The 20092-nt window shown below is 47.7% G+C and overlaps 1 protein-coding gene across 1 annotated transcript in view; it reads right to left on the reverse strand.

The window, feature by feature from the left end:
* The window catches only part of nhsl1b (NHS-like 1b), a 129314-nt gene that overhangs the window by 83310 nt on the left and 25912 nt on the right, over nt 1-20092 (reverse strand). The window lies entirely within an intron of this gene.

Genomic DNA, 20092 nt, shown 5'->3' on the forward strand with positions numbered 1-20092 from the left:
GACAGGCTCATGCATGACCTGTATTCCATTTGAACTTGTTCCCCCCGCCCTGCCACACATGCCCCGCCCTGTGACCCATCCTCATCTCCTGCAGCAGGCCTCCTCACATTCTGATTGATCTGTGACGCTCTCTCTCTCTCTCTCTCTTTCTGTCACCCACCTCTCTCACACTGCATGTATTTATAGCCCTGACCCTGGAGCAGCATTGCTGACCTCGGCGCATTCTTCCAGGAGCCCGCCTTGGGTTTCACCTGCTGACTCCAGGGGCAGGCCGCTGGGGTGGAGGGGGGACACAGCACTCGCACGGGACCCCACTGTCTCATGCCTCTCCTCGTCCTGCGACCACACCAAACCCTTACTGCTCCGCAGGCCGTACCAAAGAGGATGTGCGGCTGGCTTTGTGCACAGGCACCTGGGAACAGGTTCGGATGGAGTGCAGGTCATGCATCTAAACACTGAGCGTCCAGACATTTTGTGGATTGGACAGTGCAAAAAGGTCAATAGAATGTCTACTTCCTGGTGCCACATGAGTCGTCAGACTGATCGATCAGCCTTAACAACAATTTTAAGTAACTACTCAGACATACACTCTCCGAAAGCTGGCAGGGCATTTCGAAAGTTCACACCAAATCCGAGGCTGCCTAAAACAGAAGAGAACACAAAATAAGCTTATTATGATTTGTTTAATAACACAGGCTGAGAGAAGACAATCGCGTAAGAGGAAGACTTTGTGACTGCAGAGGGGTCAGCTGGTCTATCACACACACACACGCACACACATACACACAAGCTTTTAGAGAGGGTATGTCTCGCTAATGCAGATCAGGCATGACCCCGTGCTGCAGGCAGGCCAGCAGTTCAGCTATCAATGAAGCTCAGAGTATCGATGATGCTGATGGGATTACCCAGGGGGCTCGGCTCAGAGCATGGACCACTTTGGCAATTAGCCATGTGAGGCCCCAGACACAGGCAGAATAAAGGGCTCCACACAGTAAGACCTACACCACACCCCACACACCCACACATTAAGACACCACACTTGTAAAGTCTTTATATTTTATTACCCCTTTTTAGAGGTGAGAGTTTATAATAGATTGATTGATGTTCAGCACCTCAGTCAAGGGCACAAAAACAGTGCGCCCCCAAGGTTTTCCACCCCCTGCTTAAATGCAGTGCCCTCTAACCTGCTGACCCCTTGTTTAAACACACTGCTGCCCCAAAGTGAGATCCAGAGAGCTGAGGGCCGCAGTCTGGTTTTCCTAACAGCACAAGCAGGTGACTCAGCAGAGCATCTGGAAGTGTTCATCTTAAACACAAAAATCCAGGAAATCTATGTTATTATATGGGCCCTACCTATTGCTATATTTGAGTCAATTCACCTTATAATGCACTCCCGTAAGTCCTTGTTTACACTGGTCACATGACCATTTATGTGAGAATGACAGTCAAATAAGAGGTTCTGCACTACCCATGATACTTTAAAGCTCAGAAAGCTAATTTTGCTTGTTTGTTTTTACTCTTTTTAATGCATTTATAACTGATATAACTGACAATGTACTGATTTGCAGCAGTCTACTTTGATTCCATCCACCCTCTGTACAGCAGTTGTACAGAAAGCTGGTAATCACCACAGAGAAAGGCAGGCATAACATCAGGGGACTAGAATAGAGTTTCTTTGAAGAATAGTTTTTCTCTTATGAAAGAAAATAAAGCACTTCTCATTAGCATCCAAAGGTACTGCTCTCACACAAGATCTATCCAAGGACAAGCAGGGTTCCGGTGTGAGATGGATTAGGCTATATGAGAATCAGCAGGTGTCTATCTCCATAGTAGCTGCCTCTCCTAGCAACCACAGAGTGCTACTGGGCCCCACAGGAAGTGGTAGCCCAGCAACAGCGCTGTGGTGTCAGTGAAGTGCGGCACCAGGGCTCCTGGCTGCTTCTGGAGGCTCTTCCTGGGGGTCAACAGCATGTGGCTGGGGGGGAACGGGAGAGGAGATTCGCAGTTTCGAGGCCTTCCTCAGAATTCAGTTAATATACTCTTCCAGGTGTGCCCACTTGCCCCGTGTATTCATGGTGTTTAATTGTCTTGAGTGAACTGCTTTTTTGACCAGCACTCACATTCCACTAAAATCCAGACAAAATAATACCTGAGAAATTCCTCAAAAAGCCTTCATGGAAAACGATGAATAAGAGCTCAGTTTTCAATGTTTCAATAAAATAACTCTTAAGGAAGACTATTACAAAAATGTCTGAATTGCTACATATTACATATTATACACCATATATTATGGACATAACCAGGCATAAATACTCAGAATTTTACAGGCAATGCACAAATCACATCTTGTGTCTCGTCAGATACCCCAGAAATCGTTGTTAGTTCATTCTGAAATTAATTCTGTACAGTTTGCTGTAAAATGTTTGCTGTACAGTTGATCAAGGAAAATTTGCAAAACAGATATTGTCTTTTGTTTCTATTTTCAGAAAATCATGACTATAAAATCCAGCGAGGAAGGTGAAGTGAGTGGTCAGATTTGAACACTGACATGGTTTGCTCTGCTTTAATCTTTATTACCCCAGCAGGGGGAGCTGTTGTGAATGGACGGTGTTAATTATGCATGACAATGGCCTGGAAAGACAAACAGGACATGCACACATTCAGCATATGTCATGTTCCGGGATAGAAGAATACATGACAAAGTGAACGCTCGCATATTGTGACTGCGCGTATGTATTTATACACAACCAAAGGGAAAAACTTTCTGTCAATCATGGACCTTCATAATACAAAATTACATCCTATGGTCTAAGAAAATAAGTTACAAAAAAGAGTGACGTGACCGGTACATGTTTGACGTGTTCCACCAAAGAATATCTCTGATAGCCAACTCTAAACAATCACTGTTTATTTGCTGAGGTCCTACAATCAAGTTCATACTTTCCTTAAGTGATAATGTGGCATTATATATTTTACAGTCAGCAAGGCTGAGTAGTCTGGAGATCTCTGATCTGTGCTAGCAAACACGATGGTCCTCTCATGTCAGTGTGTAAATACCCGGAACCCGTCAGAATCAGTGACATTCAGGGCCGGCTGCTACACTCATGTTTTGTAGCACTGTTTTGTACTTGGTCACAAGGTGAGAAATTCCTCGGGTTGAGAAAGTGGATCCATTCACAGCAAGGCTTTAGTGGGAGATTGCTGATAAATTCCAGGGTTCCCAGGGGCTTTAACATGCCATTCACACCAACGGGTGATATTCATTGAGTTGAGAGAAAAAATCTGTCACAAAACCATAATAATGTGCCTTCTGTACAGCATCCCCTGTTGCCAATTTTCCCTTTCTGTGCAATTTCCTAGCTTAGTTTGACTTCTACCACATTGTTTGGTGATTTCTACTCTACCAGGTCACAATCCCTTAGATCCCTAGTGCCCACAGACTCAACCTGAAATCACGTGCACTGAGTGATTATGTAGTGAACACGCAAATACAATAATTATGGCTATAATATATCAACAATAGCAGCAAACATGCATTTGCTCTCCCTATCTTTGTAATCCATCATTTGAGTCTCAACACAAATTCCCTTCAGGCCTCAACCAAATAACGGCTGATTTACAGTTTGGTTTCCTTGGCTCCAGACCATCCACAACACCACCCACACCCTGCCCACTGTTTCCATCCATATACATTCTTTCTACATGGTACATTACATACTTATGTCTATAGATCTACCCTCTACTGTATATTGTGTGTCTCACTATGCTCCCCTCTGTTTCGGCTTAGCATGCATTCCTATCCACGGTGATCATACTTGATCGTCAGATAACTCAATGAGGAATTTGTGGTTTTTGTTATGTCACAGTCCATAAAATTAATCTCCAGGAATATTTGCGGCATCCATTTCCCTGCTAAAAGAACTAACATTCTCAATCACTTATATAGGCTAAAGTGAGATTTACGTTTACTGACAGAAACAAAGCTCCCATAAGCAAAAAGAAAAACCCACTTGGATTAGCCAGATCTATTCTGCTTCCCACAAATCAAAAGAGTTGCAATTCTCACAAATAAATCATACTACTCGTGACAAATCTTTCAGCTGAAGCAGTGCATGTGACATATATGTACACATTTGTGTGTATGTATGTGTGTGCATGTGCAGGTTTAGTTATATTTTATGGCAAGCATGGCATGCGAACACTTGCCATGACTGTTTCATTCCAGGATGGAAACATATGTTATATCCATATAAATAAAAATATACTTCAAATTCATCTTCCAAAAAAGCCATTAATACTCTTTCTAGATGCAGGTGTGGCATTTGATAGGTGATTTGAATTGTGATTTTAAAGCAGTGTGGATCTGGTAAACCATTCGCAAAATTATTAAAAATAACAACTCTGTCATCCAAAATGGCCTCTCCTCTTGCCATGAGTTCATTTTCTCCACCTCATGTCAAATTCCTGCAGCCCTACATCACACTAAACTGAAAGAACATGTATAATCAAGACACCAATATTTCAAGGCATTTCATACTTAGGGACCTAAATATCACCTACAAATCTTAGTAACCTCCATACCCTCAACCTACCACTAGTGGTGAATAACAGAATAAAAGATGATTTAGATGACCTTCCATCTGTCACCTCCTATAATAAATCACTAGATGAATAGCTATAATTAAAATGAGCATCATACAATATCATCTTGACCTTTTTATTAAAATACTCCTTTTGAGATACGATTCCACACTACCCCACTGCACAATTTCTTCTACAAAACTAGCATTGTTTTCTGTGCTAGAAGAATTGTAGTATGTTTCTGAAATGCATTTACTCTGCAAGTCTTTTCTGTTGTGTTTTACTTATTTTTAAACTTTTGTCTTTTTTAATCCATTTTTTGTACACATGAAATCAAACATTGTGATGCCCATACAATCAATGACTCTGTTGAAGTAAATAAAACATGGAATGATAGATGTCCACCCTACCCAGTTATTTTACTGTACTAATTCCAGCATTTACAGTATTCAGGATGTATATGCTTTTCAGTCAACAACTAATTTAAATTTTAGCACCATTTTAGGCAAATAATCATCCAAATTATTTCAATTAAACAATGAAGAAACAAGAAGGCACAAAATCCAGCATCCCACAGACCTCCAGAAACATGATTTTACAGTGGACAGATTTCACTTCTGCCACAAGGGGGCACCGCAGACTAGAAAACATACGCATCTGCAAGAAGTTCCCATCACACATTTGACATTCAACAGGATTCTCCAGGACTAATTAATGGCTAGTCCTGGAGAATCTCCAACTCTTCAGATACCTCAAAATTCACTGGAAGAGTCCTTATCACACTGCCTAGTTGACCAACAAGAAAAGCACGCCTCGCCCTCCTATCAGAACACAGTAAATAAACACAGTTGCGTAATCTGCCAAACAAAGTGCCCAGGACTACAGCTCCACAGTGAGCAGACATGGACATATTCCTACTCAAAAGCCAAGAGCCACGGCTCCAAACATGGATGACTGCTCTGTTTAATCCCATCCTTCTTGGATCTTTGGAATTCGTCATATCACTAAACAGCAACACTCTTGACAGACCACGGTCTCATTTTTTTGTGTCAGGAGTTTGATAACGGATAGGAAGTTCACCAAAGCAGGCCTGCTGAAAGCACCTTTTGTAAACAAGCCGCTTCCTCGCGTTTCCTGCAATGTCGTCCTCCTCGAGGAAACATGTAAACCGTGCTTCCTGACGCTGAAGGATCCCGCTCACTTGGCACTTCATACACTATTCATTCACTCCAGTGACTTTCAAAGGAAGTAAGGCAAAGCAGTCTGGAAGTGAATCTGTGTTTGGTGTGTGCTGAAAAAGCTAAGATCCTGTTTTACGGCCCCTGACTGTGTAAGAAGATAAAGTCAGTTGCAACATTTACCTGCGCAAATTAGTAAAAGTTAAGGACAAAGCGTATTGCAGAAGGAAAGGTTAAAATGCATGCAAACGTATCTCAATGCATGGCAAAGCTTAACTTATGAATCATAAGTATGTGGTTAAACAAACTATGCACAAACCACTGAAAAAGAAGGAATAAGGGCAGGTTTAAACAAGACCTGTAGAAAAACAATGGTAATTTAGGCATATAGTTACATTAAAATCTCTATCCTGACATGCTTAACATTCTCATTCAATAATAAATCAATGTATCAGCTTTAAGACACACTGATACAACTGTGTGCTTAACTGTGGCCACATATGGTCTTTTTTGGGAAGCTCATTAACAATGACTCAACAGAGTAGGTGGAGCAGGTGTTGACCTCTGGTCTCTGACCTTTAACCCCAAGCAGCTGAGGAAGATCTTAAAAAAACAGCACGTACAGCTGTTGGGGCTCCGGCTCCTTCAAACGGTGCACTTCGGTTTGAGGCTGATCTTAAGGAGGGCCCGGATGCTGCCCACTTTAAATAAACAAAACGAGAAAGCCATTCAGAAACCAGACAGTCAACTTCACTGCCGTGCGGCGTTAGTCATTTCGGCTCGTACTCCCGTCTGACTCAGCGGCATGGGCGGGCCATCTGGGCGCTGGATTCTCACACACACAAACACGCACAATCACACATACACACTCTGGCTCGTAATCCAGAGGCTCCGCCCAGCAGTGCCATTCTAGTGAGATTACCGCTGTCCTCCTTCCGAATTCCTCTCCCTACCAAAGAAACAGCTCCTGTGCAACCGAGCCCTTTCCACGGAAACCGCCACACAGCCAGGCGTATCGCTCCTGCAGCCACAGCACCATTGTAAACGGTCGTTTCCCTGCCAAAAAAAACTCCACCCTCGTAAGCATGTTCAAAACCATCTGCATTCAATCTGACTTTACTAGAGATAAAAAATACGGAGTCAGTAACAATAGAGGTGCCAAAAGATTCAGTTGAGCCCAGCCGCTAATGGAGGCATGAATGGCAGTGGCAGTTACACGGATACAGTAAAGTGACCCAATCTGGCCCCGCAGCGGGGCACCTGGCACTCCGGAGCCGGGGGCTGATGGGCGTATCCATGGCGACGGGAGCTGTCAGCCTTGCGACCCCGCTGTCACGGGCAGGGGGGATATGAGATCCAGGCCCGTGCCAATTAACAGCAGCTGCCACGAATGCAGCGGTGCTACCTTCGCCTCAAGATGGGGGTTAAGGTTCATTTTGGGGGAGGAATGGGGCTGAATGCAGGTGGCAGAGGGGAGGGGGGGGGCATAGATGGCAGAGGCTTATCTTTATATACGGAGCCACGGTACTGTTTATACAGGGGCTCACTTAAGTAAAACGGGTTCAGACCCCATAAAGAGAGGAACCCAATTCTCCTTCTTCCCAAATTAACACACCTGCACACAGACAGATACACAAACACTGACCTGTCAGAGGTGCCCTTGACAACACTAGCAAGCATACAAGCATACTAAAAAGCAAGTGTCAGCTCCCTTTATAAATATTTAAATATTGAATTGTAACTTTGATTTTTAATTAAAAAGGTCCACACAGCAGCACAGGTCAAATCAATGCCTTCATACGGGCTCCACATTAAACTACGTGACCTTTTGACTTTCAATTTATTGGCCTATTGAATAAGCTCCAGCCACCCCACTGTCACCAAAGCCTATTGCTCCACAGTGATTAAAGCCTGATTAACCGTAAGTCAAGGCCTGTCTGGCAGTTTACACAATCACATTCAGGTACTGCCAGATGCCAGCCTGTCAGCATGTCAGTGTGTTTCCTAAGGGTGCTTAAAAGGAATACAGGGTGTAACACATGTAAAGGAGGTTTGTAATGTGTCGCTTATGCGTGTAGCGCACCTCAATGGCATCATTCAAGAAGATGCTGTAGGCCCTGGGTCAAATTGCATCAAACATAGATGCAATTTCTTGAGAAGAAATGACATTAAGCTGATGCCATGTGGTAATGCTCGAGTGAGGTTTCGGGAACCCAGCCCCTCACGGAGAGGAGGGACGGTTTTATCATTCGTCTTCAGGGCAGAGCGGGGTTGCCAGCAGGCCACTGTCGCAGCAGGTGAATTACTGATAGACTTCCTGTCACAGCCCTTTACAGCCCTACAGCCCTTCCACAGCCGCTGGCCCGTACCCAGTGCCCTTTGGAGAAACAGGGCGTCTCGCAGACGTGTGAAACGGGTGACGACATCCCTGGCCGAGTCTGAGACTCCCCGCCATTTTCACAGGTTACTCAGCTCTTCACTTGTTCTCTCGTCCACAACTTCCAGGAGAAGCTTGTGAGCGAAGCGTTAGGTCCCCCTCATTCAGAACCCACACTCAGACAAAATCCCGTTCCCTGGACGTTTTTTTGAGGTGAGCGGGAGAAGAGTTTGCTGCTCTGACAGCCTGCAGCCACCAGCCCGAAACCGTCCCCCTCCCTCCCCTCTCCCTGTAGATGATGTCATGGGGCCAGCGGAGGTGCGGGGACCCCAGAGGAAGTGGGCCTGCCTGCTAGGGCTGCCCGCGGCACAGATGGGCTCCAGCCAGCGCGCGGCTCCACCCCCCAGCCCCCTCGCCCTCTCACCCCCCACCCCCGCCCCCTTCCTCTCCAGCCGAGAGCACTCTGCCCCGTCTCAGTCCCCTTTGTATACTCGTGGCCTCGCCTGCACGCCCGGGGGCAGGGCGGTCCGTGTGACTGACGCACCCCTACGCTCTCAACATGCCACTGTCATAGCCTTTGGGGGGTGTGAGAATTTCAGTGGAGGCCAATTCATTTTTCATTCGTGCGTTTGATTTGACAAGGCAGACGAGAACGGCCACATCTTCTGAAGTAGTCCGGGAGTACAGCGTGACCCGGATCATCACTCCAAGCCGCTGCTTGTGAAAGCTTTGTTGGGGAAGAGGGTGGGTTCGTTAGGGTGAATTCCCAATTAGTCACGGTTCAGTGGAAAACGCTTAAAACATTCTCAGGGCTGGCTTCCCTTTTTTTTTTCTTTTTTTTTTGAGAAAATGCGCCGAGCGGAAACAAGGACTTTTTCTTTCCTGGAACAGTGAAGGATATCCTGCCCCGAGTGTCACAGCTTGGTATCACGCATCCGTTCCATTATCATTCATCCCCGCTCTTATCAGTATTGTTTCAGCACCTGTCCCTCGTCATGTCCCTGACAGTGAATTCCCACAGGTGTGAGTGTGCGGCAGACTACTGTACACACCATGGGGGTCCACAGCTCCACAGAGGAGCTGCCAAAGCTGTCTTGCCAGCACAGCACATTGACACACATGATGGAAAAAACAAATAAAGTGCTGAGGCTCAATTAATACATTTCTCGCTGGCAAACAATCAGTAGGAACAATGGACCGTATAATTTAGATGGGTCCCTGGTGTGAAAGGGAGTCAGGTGCACAGATAAAGCACTCTGACGTGAGAATCGTCTTCAGCAATGTGGTTTTCCCTGTTCTTCCATTTCTGTACCTGTGTCTGTGCGCATGTGCAGGTTTGCCCTAGCAGGGCAAGGGCGGGGCTCTCCTCGTGCAACATACCCAGAGGCATCTGGTAACTGTAGGACTGAGTCTGTGTTCCAGCATCCAGGAACTCTCATAAGACAAGGTGGGTGGCTGGCAGTGTAGCATAGTGTTAAGGAGCAGGGCTTGTAACTAAAAGGTTCCTGGTTAGATTCCCCACTGGGCACTGCTGCTGTACCGTTGGAAAAGGTACTTTACCCACAACTGCCTCTGTAAATATCCAGCTGTATAAATGTAAAAAGTAGCTACTAGCAGGCAGAGCACCACAGACTAACAACTGAAGGATGGCCAGCCAGCTGGAGGCCGCAGTCACAGTCAGACACCGACCATTAGGCAGACAGAAACAGGCAAGCAGACAGGCAGACTCATGGAGGCACTGGGGACAGTTTGGCTGATAGACCAGGAGACAGAAAGAGAGTCATACAGTTAAGGAGACCACTGACAGAGAGGTGGACAGACAGATAGCAGCAGACAGTCAGAAAGAGGAAGCTATTAGACAGCAGACAGACAGACAGACAGATAGACAGAAAGCAGTAGCTGTTGGACAGCAGACAAACATACATACAGACAGACAGACAGACAGACAAAGCAGCAGCTGTTGGACAGCAGACAGGCAGGCCCACAGACAGACAGCAGCTGTGGGATGGCACACAGACAGACAGTTGGGGCTGTGGCCGGCAGAGCAACAGCGGCCCTCCCGCATTAGGCGGGAATGCAGCACGTCGCACACCGGGCCACGCAGGAGTGCAGGTGTTTCTCAGAGCGCTTGCTGAGGAGAGGCTCTCCGAGGAGGCTCCAGCGTTCCCCTGCACGCTGACTCATCAGCCCGGCACGCCACTCTCTGGCTTTCCCTTCACTCTCTGAGCAAGGCGGCCGTTATTTCAGCCCTGAGCGCATGCCTTTAGCATTCTCCAAAACATCATTATCAGACTGGGGGTGGCAAGTTGGGAGCACGGTGAGGGGCTGGAACGGTTCGCCATCTGACCCCTCACCCACACAAAATTCAAACACAGCACAGATCTGCTGGCTCACAAAATCCCAAACAGAGTTCCTATTTAAGACTATTCAATTCTCACTTGAATTATAATTCTATCTACAGTATAACATTCAGTTTTCTGTCTGAGAAACACCGAAGAATAAAAGGTTAGTTTTCCACATCAACATTACCACCTCATCACACTATAAGCACACTTTCCATCAGTTACACTTTGGAATAAATTGAAACATATGGAATAATATCAATATCATTTAAAGAACTTTAAAGAACCTGATTAAGATTCAGGGTTAATCCCTTCTCGTTCTTGGTCAATCGGTAAACGGCCTATATGATGTAGGTTTCATACGAAAACCTCTGCTCCGGATCTGTTTGCCATGCGTACAGAGACAAAGAGATATCACATCTGGGACTTTCAAATTTCATTCTCTTCTTCCACAGATCAATTATTTCCCTTTGTTTTCTGTGCAAACTAAGAACACAAGAGGAGATTGTGTGAACAAAAGAAATGGTTTGGGATTAGCATATTAAGTGACCAGGTCGCCCAAGGGAGCCTTCATACAACCATGCGGAGAGGTGCGATCCGGATGAGAATGGAGTTGCCACGGTGGAGCACGCTCCTTCCACACTGAGTCCAACCACCGACGTTCACGTGTAGAGACAACATCAACAGTTTTGTGGAAACGGCGTGTGTGTTCGCGATGCCCTAGGTCCCAGTTTCACAATTACTAAACAAGCTGTAACTCCTTCCGCAAATGGGTTATCAATTGGCTGCGATACGCTCTATTAGAGTTGAAACAAACAGAGCTAGGAGCAGCTGTTTGCCATTACTAACAGCCAGGGAGATAAAAAAAGCTAAATTTACAGCAATTCACTACAGCAACTGACCCGGGGTCTCGTGTAATGTACTGACGGGGGGAGAAGTCTCAGAACTGCCAAAGTGTGTTGACGCCCGCCCTCGGTCTCTCTCTCTCTCTCAGAGACACAAGGCTCCCCGCTCAGAGGTCACATTTCACATTCATGGTGGGGGGGGGGGGGGAACAAACAGTGTGACGCCCACCAGACAGCGGGGAGAGGCCTCCGATGTGCTGACGGGGGCCGCACGCGATTTGGGAAGGCTGCCTGACGGGTGACAATGGGAGAGCGGCTGCGGGGCTGGCACGCGGCCCGCCGCAGCTGCGAGCCGTCTCTCCCCGGCGGGCCGCCCCCACGGACCTCACGCAGCACGTTAGCATGCTAATGCGGCGCCTGCTCCCCCGGGCCGCTGTTTAAACACAGGGATCAGCAGCAGATCCGTGTCAGCCTCATGAGAGAATGGGGCCCTTTTTTTTTTCAGCCTTTTTTTTTTCCCCTTCTTCTCGCACTACACCGCCTGACTGCTGCAACAGTGGGCAAGAAATGTGAGGTGGAAAACTGAGACAGACAGGAGGGAGATTTTTTTTTTTATTATCCTGACCACTCAGACCTGCCCTCACACAAAGCTGCTCAGGCGAAAAACTAACACACCAACTAACCCAGATTCAAGAAAATAAAAGGCAGAAATAATAATAAATACATAATAATTCCTTTCCCTTGCATTGCCCTTGTTTGCACATCCCCCTGAGATCTCTGTGTAGTGAGCTTTGCAGGTTCAGAGCTTTTTAAGCCCCGTTCTCCCAAACTCAAAAGGAGCCCATGCACCCCTGACACACAGGCTCTTTGTGTGAGATGTAAATTTGATGGAGAGTAGCGTTTATGCCTGTCCTGCGACAGACCGAGTGTGCCTTGAGCTTCACACCCCCCCGTAATGGGCCCCCCGAGACCTGCGGAGTGGGCACTGCTGGGGAGGGGGGGGGGGGCCTTTGGGGTCAGCATCTGGGTCTGTCTCACTGCTGCCCCTTCTCAAGGTGGGGGGGGGGGGGGGGGGGGCAGCTGCATTATTCAAACCCACGTGCACCGGATGGTGCCAATTTAAGGACATATGCCGGCCCCATCTCCCACGGGAGACAGAGAGGGGTGATGCCCGGCGGGGCGTGAAATCAGCTGTGTTAGAGCGAGGCGCCAGGACAATTAGAGGGAAGATTTCCCCCTCTCTGCCCGGTCCCGCGGAGCGTACTCGCTCGCACAGTCCAACACTACAGACACAACACCCACGCTGCAGGTAACACGTGCATATGGAAGAGGGACCAATTCCTGTGCGCTACTGGGATACTGTCCTATTAGCATCTCCTAGCATGCTACATTTGATAGACAAATCGGGGCCCCTCTGGCAAAGGCTTAACACACTTACTCAGAGACATATACAGATCCCTGGCCCTGTCTGTCACTCATTCTGATTGCAAGCGGACACCCCCTGCATTTACCCACAGGCCCTGCTGGGATACAGACACTACAGTCCCCCCAGGGAAGTCTGGAACGGAGTATAGTCAGCTCAGTGCGTGTCACTGTTGTTCCTGAGATTGTTCTTGAAGGTGCTTGGTCTAAAACAGAAAATTCACTCTGTTTTACATCAGAGCACCAGAGCCTGTTACCCAACAGAACCTCCTATAGTATGAAGGGAGCACAGGAGTGCAGGACTTGAATATCTGGTTATAACAGAGAATCTGTGACAATAACCCCAAGCATATTCCAAAACAGATACAGTGGTATATACTACCCACAAAGAGTGCTGATACAGATACAGAGTCAAAAGGGTATTCTGGGAGACTTCTGAGATGAGTGTGGTTTGGCTCCATGTAATTTCCATGCTAATTGGCTGGTGTTATTCAGTGGCATTGCCTGGAGGGGAAAACACAAACGTGCTACATATGATTAACAGCAGTATGTGTCAGTGCATGCAGAGACTCTTCTTTGCACAGCAGCTGTTACAGAGTGAGTTTCACAGAGGAGCTGGAGCTAGCGGAAAACACACTGACACGCAATGCATTCTCTGCACCTCTGTATGTCTCTGCCAAGCCATTTCCAGTGGCTGGTATGATACCGGATAATTACTGTTGGGCCCAATCTTTCTAAATATACTGTCAGCATCATAAACTTGGTAAATCTATCATGTTCAGTATGGGCCATACATCGGGATCCTCATAAATTCAATTTATCAAATTACTGCTTCGCTACAGACAGGTATTATCAAGTGTTACAAGTGTTATCTCCTGACTGTGAAAATACATGCAAAGCTTGCGGTGCAAAGTCCAGAATCATATTTGCTCAGCGGGTAAAGCACGCGGCTGTGCTCCGCTCATCTCTGCTGACTGAGACGAGAGTCACATAAACCCATGCCAAATTGCCAATGACAGAGGTGGCATGGACACATTGCAGGCATTAATGTCAGTCCAGGGAGCAGCACAAAAACAATGTGCAAAGGTAATATTTCCTATAATTGCACAGCACATTGCCCTTAACTGAACACATCAATGAAACAAAGAGACACATAAACTTGCACTCTTACCTACACACACATGAGCCCACACACATCCACAAACATAAACCCCTACAGCTATGATTCTGTTTTTGGTAAAACAAAGAGCTGGGAGAGCTGTAAAGATCCACGTACTCCATGGCCTTACAGCCGGTTGCAAGATGACAGCTGCATCCTTTTCCCCAGAGTGTACCTACCTACCTATCTTCCCCCAAAAAGCTCTTCTTTCTTAAGCCTGGACCCACATTAAATCAGGACAGGCTCAACACAGTCAGCACAGTGACCTGAAGCAACACCAGAGTATGAAATAAGTGTATGAGATGTGTTCTAAGCACCGGTAAATCGTTCCAATGAGAAACGGATGTACCCACTCCTTTAGCGTGGGTCAGAAGGGCTATTCTGCAGGACCCAGAGAGGATAAATCACAGCTCTTCCCCACCAGCCACACACAGAGCGCACAGGTAGAGACACTCCTCTCCGTGTGCGTGACCTCACTCAGAATCCCCCCCGGCCTCTCAGATCTACAGATACCACTGTGAAAGAGGCCTCACTTAGATAGGATCTTGACATATTTTATGGTGCGGTTTCCTGAGCTGCAGGTGAGGCCTGGGAGGCGTAGCCAATCAAAAGGGCGATCAGGTTCCCTGACACCTCTCAGTCAATGCCAGGGCCCCCGGGCCGTTCACAGAGCCCCACTGCATCCGACCTCCCTCCAGCACCACGCCGCCGTATCATTACCGCCTGCTCATCACCCAGCACGTTCTCCCTAATATAACCACCTCCACTACCTCCCACACGAGCCGCGTCCATCCCTCGCACATGAACGCGCCTGTGACTTGCTCTGAAACGGAGGATTTCCCCTCCGCCACCTCATCCGAAACACAATGCGGCTCCGTCCCCGTAACGCCGGGCGGAAAAGAGCGTTTCCATCCGCCGCCGCGCACGGCCATTATTTACACTCCCACCATGAGGAAATTGCTAACATGGTCCGCGTGGCCTCGCAGGGCCTGGGTCTGGAGTTTAAAAGGGCTCGCTCAAAGGGACGGTCAGACCAACAGCTCCTCTGAGAGCCGGCGGATAGACTGCTCGGTGGCCTTTGGAGGAATATCCTCGAATAAACTGACACACCGGCCAGCAACATCATAACGACAACCGCTATCATTGCCATCACCATTAAAACCCTGGAGAAAAAGAGCATGTGAGGTCATAAAGAAGGTTGCAGGAAAAAAGCAGACTTACCTATGATGAAGTGAAGTGCCAGGGTCAGAGGAGGGTCCAGTGCACGCACATGTAAAGAAAAGAATAACACTGTCAGACACCAAAATACCAGAGTGCAAGGAACATCTCAGAGTGAGGCTCAAGATTTATTCAGCCATGTCTTTGCTTTCACTTTGCATTACCACAAAAAACTAGGACTCCACATCAGTTAAAAACACCACTGCCTGTCTCGTAATATTTATAGCTCATTGTTACATTAATCACTCCAAGGAGAGGAATCAAACAACGATGTCATATCTCACCGACACTTTGACTGCGACTTCACCAGAGAGTCTTCCTTATCACTTAAAACACAAAAGGAAAGAATGTATATTTGCCTTTGTAATTAGTCAGAGAGAAGACAAAGGGAGTGTACGCCCTGCCACACAGTGTAATCTCAGAGGGGTGGGTAGCGAGAACAGGACTGCACCTCCTCTCTGACTGCACTGTCTCTGACACACTGGGGAAAAGGAGTGAGGGCTCTGAGCAGATCCAATTTAACACCTTCGCTGTGTTACGAGGAGGAGAGCGCTAAGTGTTAATGAATAAATAGCACCGCACAGAGAGTGTGGGTGAGTGATGGGGGGGAAGAGACCCTTGTTAGCTCATATAGGCCCAACGCATAGGCTGAAACCCCTCTATACGCAGATCCACACAAAAGTTTGGTCTATCCTGGACCTCTGTCAATGCAGATTAACAGACCTGCAGGACAGATTTAGGAGCAGTCAACCAGAAGGTAAAATGCATTTTCATAGTATGTTTGAGGTGGCAGTGTAGTATAGTGGTAAAGAGGTGGTAAGGAGCATGGCTTGTAGCTGAAAGGTTGCCGGTTCGATTCCCCGCTGGGGCACTCCTGCTTTACCCTCAGGCAAAGTACTTAACCCACAATTGCCTCTGTAAATATCCAGCTGTATAAATGGATAACATGTAAAAATCATTACCTGTATAAGTTGCTCTGAATAAGAGCGTCTGCTGAATAACAATGTAATGTAATGAAACCGTAAAATGAGCCTCAGTCACTGCAATGAGTCACATACTGTCAAAGAAATGGAATAACCATCCAGCTTTGCCAAATATGCCGTTTGCAGCCAAACATGGCCCAAAGCATTGGAATCAAGAACAACAATATGTCTGGGAAATGAAAAATTAAAACACACATGAAACAAAGATGTGTCAGGAGTACGAGTACCCACAGAGCCCAACCCGTCGCCCAGAACATAAAAAATTTCAGGTAGAGCAGCGCGCTTGAGATATTTCTCGAAAATCCCCAAAAGCGCTTGTGCACGGGCTGGAGCGCAGGGCAGGAGCAGGTGTGCAGGCTGCAGGGGAGCCGGAGCAGGAATGGGGGGGATAATGGCTCCCGAAAGCTGTCCCCTCTTTCATCCCTCCGGCTCATTGTGATTACTGCACCTCCACTGCTCCCCAAAGCCGGGGGCCCCCTTTCCCAGCACAAACCCCTACCGGCAGCCCGCGCGCAGGGGGCTCCCTTTTCAGGGCTTCGCCTCAAACTGCCCTACTTTCTCCCGACACATCCCTGGGCGACCCTCTCATTAAAGCCAGGCGAGTTAATCTCGTCCGCCCCGATCGGCCTCCCCGCCTCAATCAGCGCCGAGACAAAAGACAGAGGGACGCTTTAGGTGCGCTCTGAAAAGCGCAGGCTTGGGAAAAATTTCAACCGGTAATCCGGAGAAACTCAAAAGTGGTCTGGAGCAAGTCAAGGGTAATGGTGCAAAGAAATTCCAGGCAACAAGTGAAATCACGCTGGAAAAATGAACGTATTCTTAAGGAAGAAAGTGTGGAAAAGCTAAGACCATGATTGCTTTCAGGACTGGAAAACCAAAAGCATTGCCATATCAACGCACAAACCAGCAACATTCATAAGAGGATGGTGTGAAAATGTGTTTCCAAGAAGTAGCAAGCAAATAGCATTAATACTTACAGCTGATACGCGAAAAAGATAAATACACATACACCTACAGAATTTACATTGCACAACTGACACATAAGTATGCAATAGAGATTCATCCATTGATCCATGATCACTTCTTTTGTTTAACAGCGAAGACTTGCAACAGAACGAATGCAACAGAGAGAAAAGCAGAAATTCAAAAAATCCAAAATTTGCAAAGAAAATCTGCCAAATAAAACTATAAACAAGAACCAGATTTTTTAAATGCACTCCATAGGTATCTGCAAGTGACAATGTGCATCACCCACGTGCTCCACACCAATGCAATAAATCAGCATGCAATTCCCGCATGCATGAAACACCCTGAATTCATGCAACTACTACAACACCAGCAGAATTTCACCTGTCTTGTTGTCAGCAAACACAAAGACACCACTCAGTTTCTCTTTGTGGAACAAAGAAAGTTTCAGTGGGATTGCATTCAAACATTGGTCCGCGCTGCACGCGACCGTCTTTGCCAAGCTCTCTCTGCACAAGAATTCCTTCCCTTTGTGCTGATCCCGTCCCTCCGAACCAACTGCCTGGTTCTCTCCGGAGTGCGCCAGGGTAATGCAGCTCCGGTCCTACCTGGGTAAGGGCTCTTCCTCCTCCTGCAGCCCCAGAAGCTGATCCCTCTCACGGGCATTTCGGCTGCGGCTGTGCCCCTCACGAGCGCCGCGCTCCTCCACGCCGCCCCCCTCTCTGCAGCCTCTGTGCCGCTCGGCTGCACGTGTGCGGGGATCGCAGACACGCACTGCCGAATAAAAGGGGGCGTCCCGTCGAGAGGACGGGCCATTGAAGGGGGACCTGCCCAATGTGACCCCCAGCCGGCAGGTTGCCAGGGAGACAGCTCCGGCGTGCGACGCCGGCATTCCCGCTTTTAACGCATTTCACCTCGCCGCCGCGCACCACAGCATTCCACAGGCGGGGGGGGGGGGGGAGGGGAGAAGTTTGTGTGTCATTTTCCGCAGCACTCAGTGAAAGACACCATCACTGTATATCAGAGCTCTCTGCTCCTCTGTTGAAAGGCTTTGGCACACCATACACTGCAGGCAAAGAGTTTTGCCTCTCAAACAGACTGCGAGCTGAGGCTGCTGGCTGAGTGCAAGCTGATGACATTTCCAAAATGGCTTAAGGCACAACAGCAAACACTGAATTCCCTGTCCCACCCATCGGTGTTGAAAGCCTGCCCGTCGTGCTGAATGAGCAATGCCACGCGGGGCTTTGCGTGGCATTTTGAAGCCGTACTGTAACAGGCAGCGACGTGCAGCCCGGGCTTTGACCAGAACGGCCTCAGAATCACGGAGAACTTGACGAGCAGCAACAAAACAGGGGGACGAAAGAGCGATTAAAAAGAGCTAATACGCTTGGACAGCCGACAGATTCGACTCTTGCTCCTTTGTCTCCAGGACCTCTGAGCGTAAGCCGGAGCGGAACAGCTTAAGAGAGCCACTGAGGAGGGATCGTGGATGTGGGCCTGCTGCTATTGTCCTGTCTCCAAGTGTTGGGCGGAAGAGCTGTGAACACCACGCTGGGAGAAAGTAGCGGCTGGTTTCCCAGCCCCAGGTCCGTCTGGAAAGCTGCCCACTCCAGGAAAGAGCAGGGCGGCGCTTTCTGCGGCCTGTTCGCCAGGGAGCGCGTTCACACCGCCATCTGCGGCTCCCACGGCCAACGCGCCGAGAGCAGGAGAACGCAGCGGCGAGGTGTCAACAACACAGCCCAACACAGGTCACATTTTCAGAGCAGGAAACGCTCACTCATGTCAAAAATATCACCTTCTGTTGTGCGTTTGCTTTCGAAAACTTGAAAATCCGAGTCCCTTAACTCAGAACCAAACTCAAAAGAAGGCTTTTTCCACTTTTCCACAGGACGCAAAAATGAAAAGTAGCCGAAAACAACTCATCCTTTGAAAAAAGGATGATGAATGTTTTCAGGCATTCAGGCAAACTCACTGAACAAAGCAAGTAACAAAGCACTTTTTTGTTAAGTCTGAGCAACAAATTCATGCAGTGTTTTTTTTCAGCACTTACACAACACTGTGGTTTTAAGCAGGTGCTGAAAAAAATGCACACAATCAATGTGGTCGGACTGAGTCCAGGCATTTATCTTTACATGAGTCAGCTGTGGAGCCCTCCTCATCCCGCCGTCAAAGGCCTGATCCATTCCAGCTCCATCAGTGACTCAATGGGCAATTCATACAGTTCCATTCAGGACGAGACTGTGAGGCATGTGTATGGGGCTGTAACCCAGCCTGAAGGGGGAAGCGAGTTCTGTCCAATTAGCCTTTTCACAGCAGAGGCTCTGGCCCTTTTCACAGCAGAAGCAACAGAGCTCGTTGGCTGGGCAGCCTCACACAGCAGACCACTTTTATCTCACTGGAACAAGGAAAGACCCGTCCAAACCACAGCCTTACACCTCAACAAATGGGGCACTCCGCGTCCCTTTTTCTGCTGAGTGGTTGGATCCTGAACGCTGTGTTGACCGAAACTGGCGATTTTCAGATAAGGAGACCACAAACAGCCTATCTAAAGACACACAAAGGCACAAACCCCCGCACACAGACAGAGACGCAAACAAAAGACTGCCCAAAAAGAGACAAACAGCAAGAGATCAGGATAAATATTTAACAAAGACAGGCCGAAAAATGTGACATTTACAGACAAAAAAACTCCTTCTAAACAGACTCTTAGTGGAATATACCACATATGCAGAGAGAGCCTTTGAAGCAAAGACTTGGTTTTGAGAACTTGATGCAACTTGCACGATAAAAAGCTGCCATATGCCCCATGAATTCTGACCACAGAGCATTTTCACAGAGCCCCACATAGGTTTGGCCAAATTAAGGGATATTAACAGCCTGGGACGTATCTCACTCGCTCTAACTCACACAACAAACCATCATGCGAAATAACCAGAGAACTTCTGAACAGGAAAGGCTTTCGCAATTACAGGGTTTGTGACTTCAATGTACTATAATGGGCATATGCTCTCCAAAGGCGGC

The sequence above is a fragment of the Megalops cyprinoides genome, chromosome 17, assembly GCF_013368585.1.
Source record: "Megalops cyprinoides isolate fMegCyp1 chromosome 17, fMegCyp1.pri, whole genome shotgun sequence".
In the NCBI taxonomy this organism is placed as follows: domain Eukaryota; kingdom Metazoa; phylum Chordata; class Actinopteri; order Elopiformes; family Megalopidae; genus Megalops; species Megalops cyprinoides.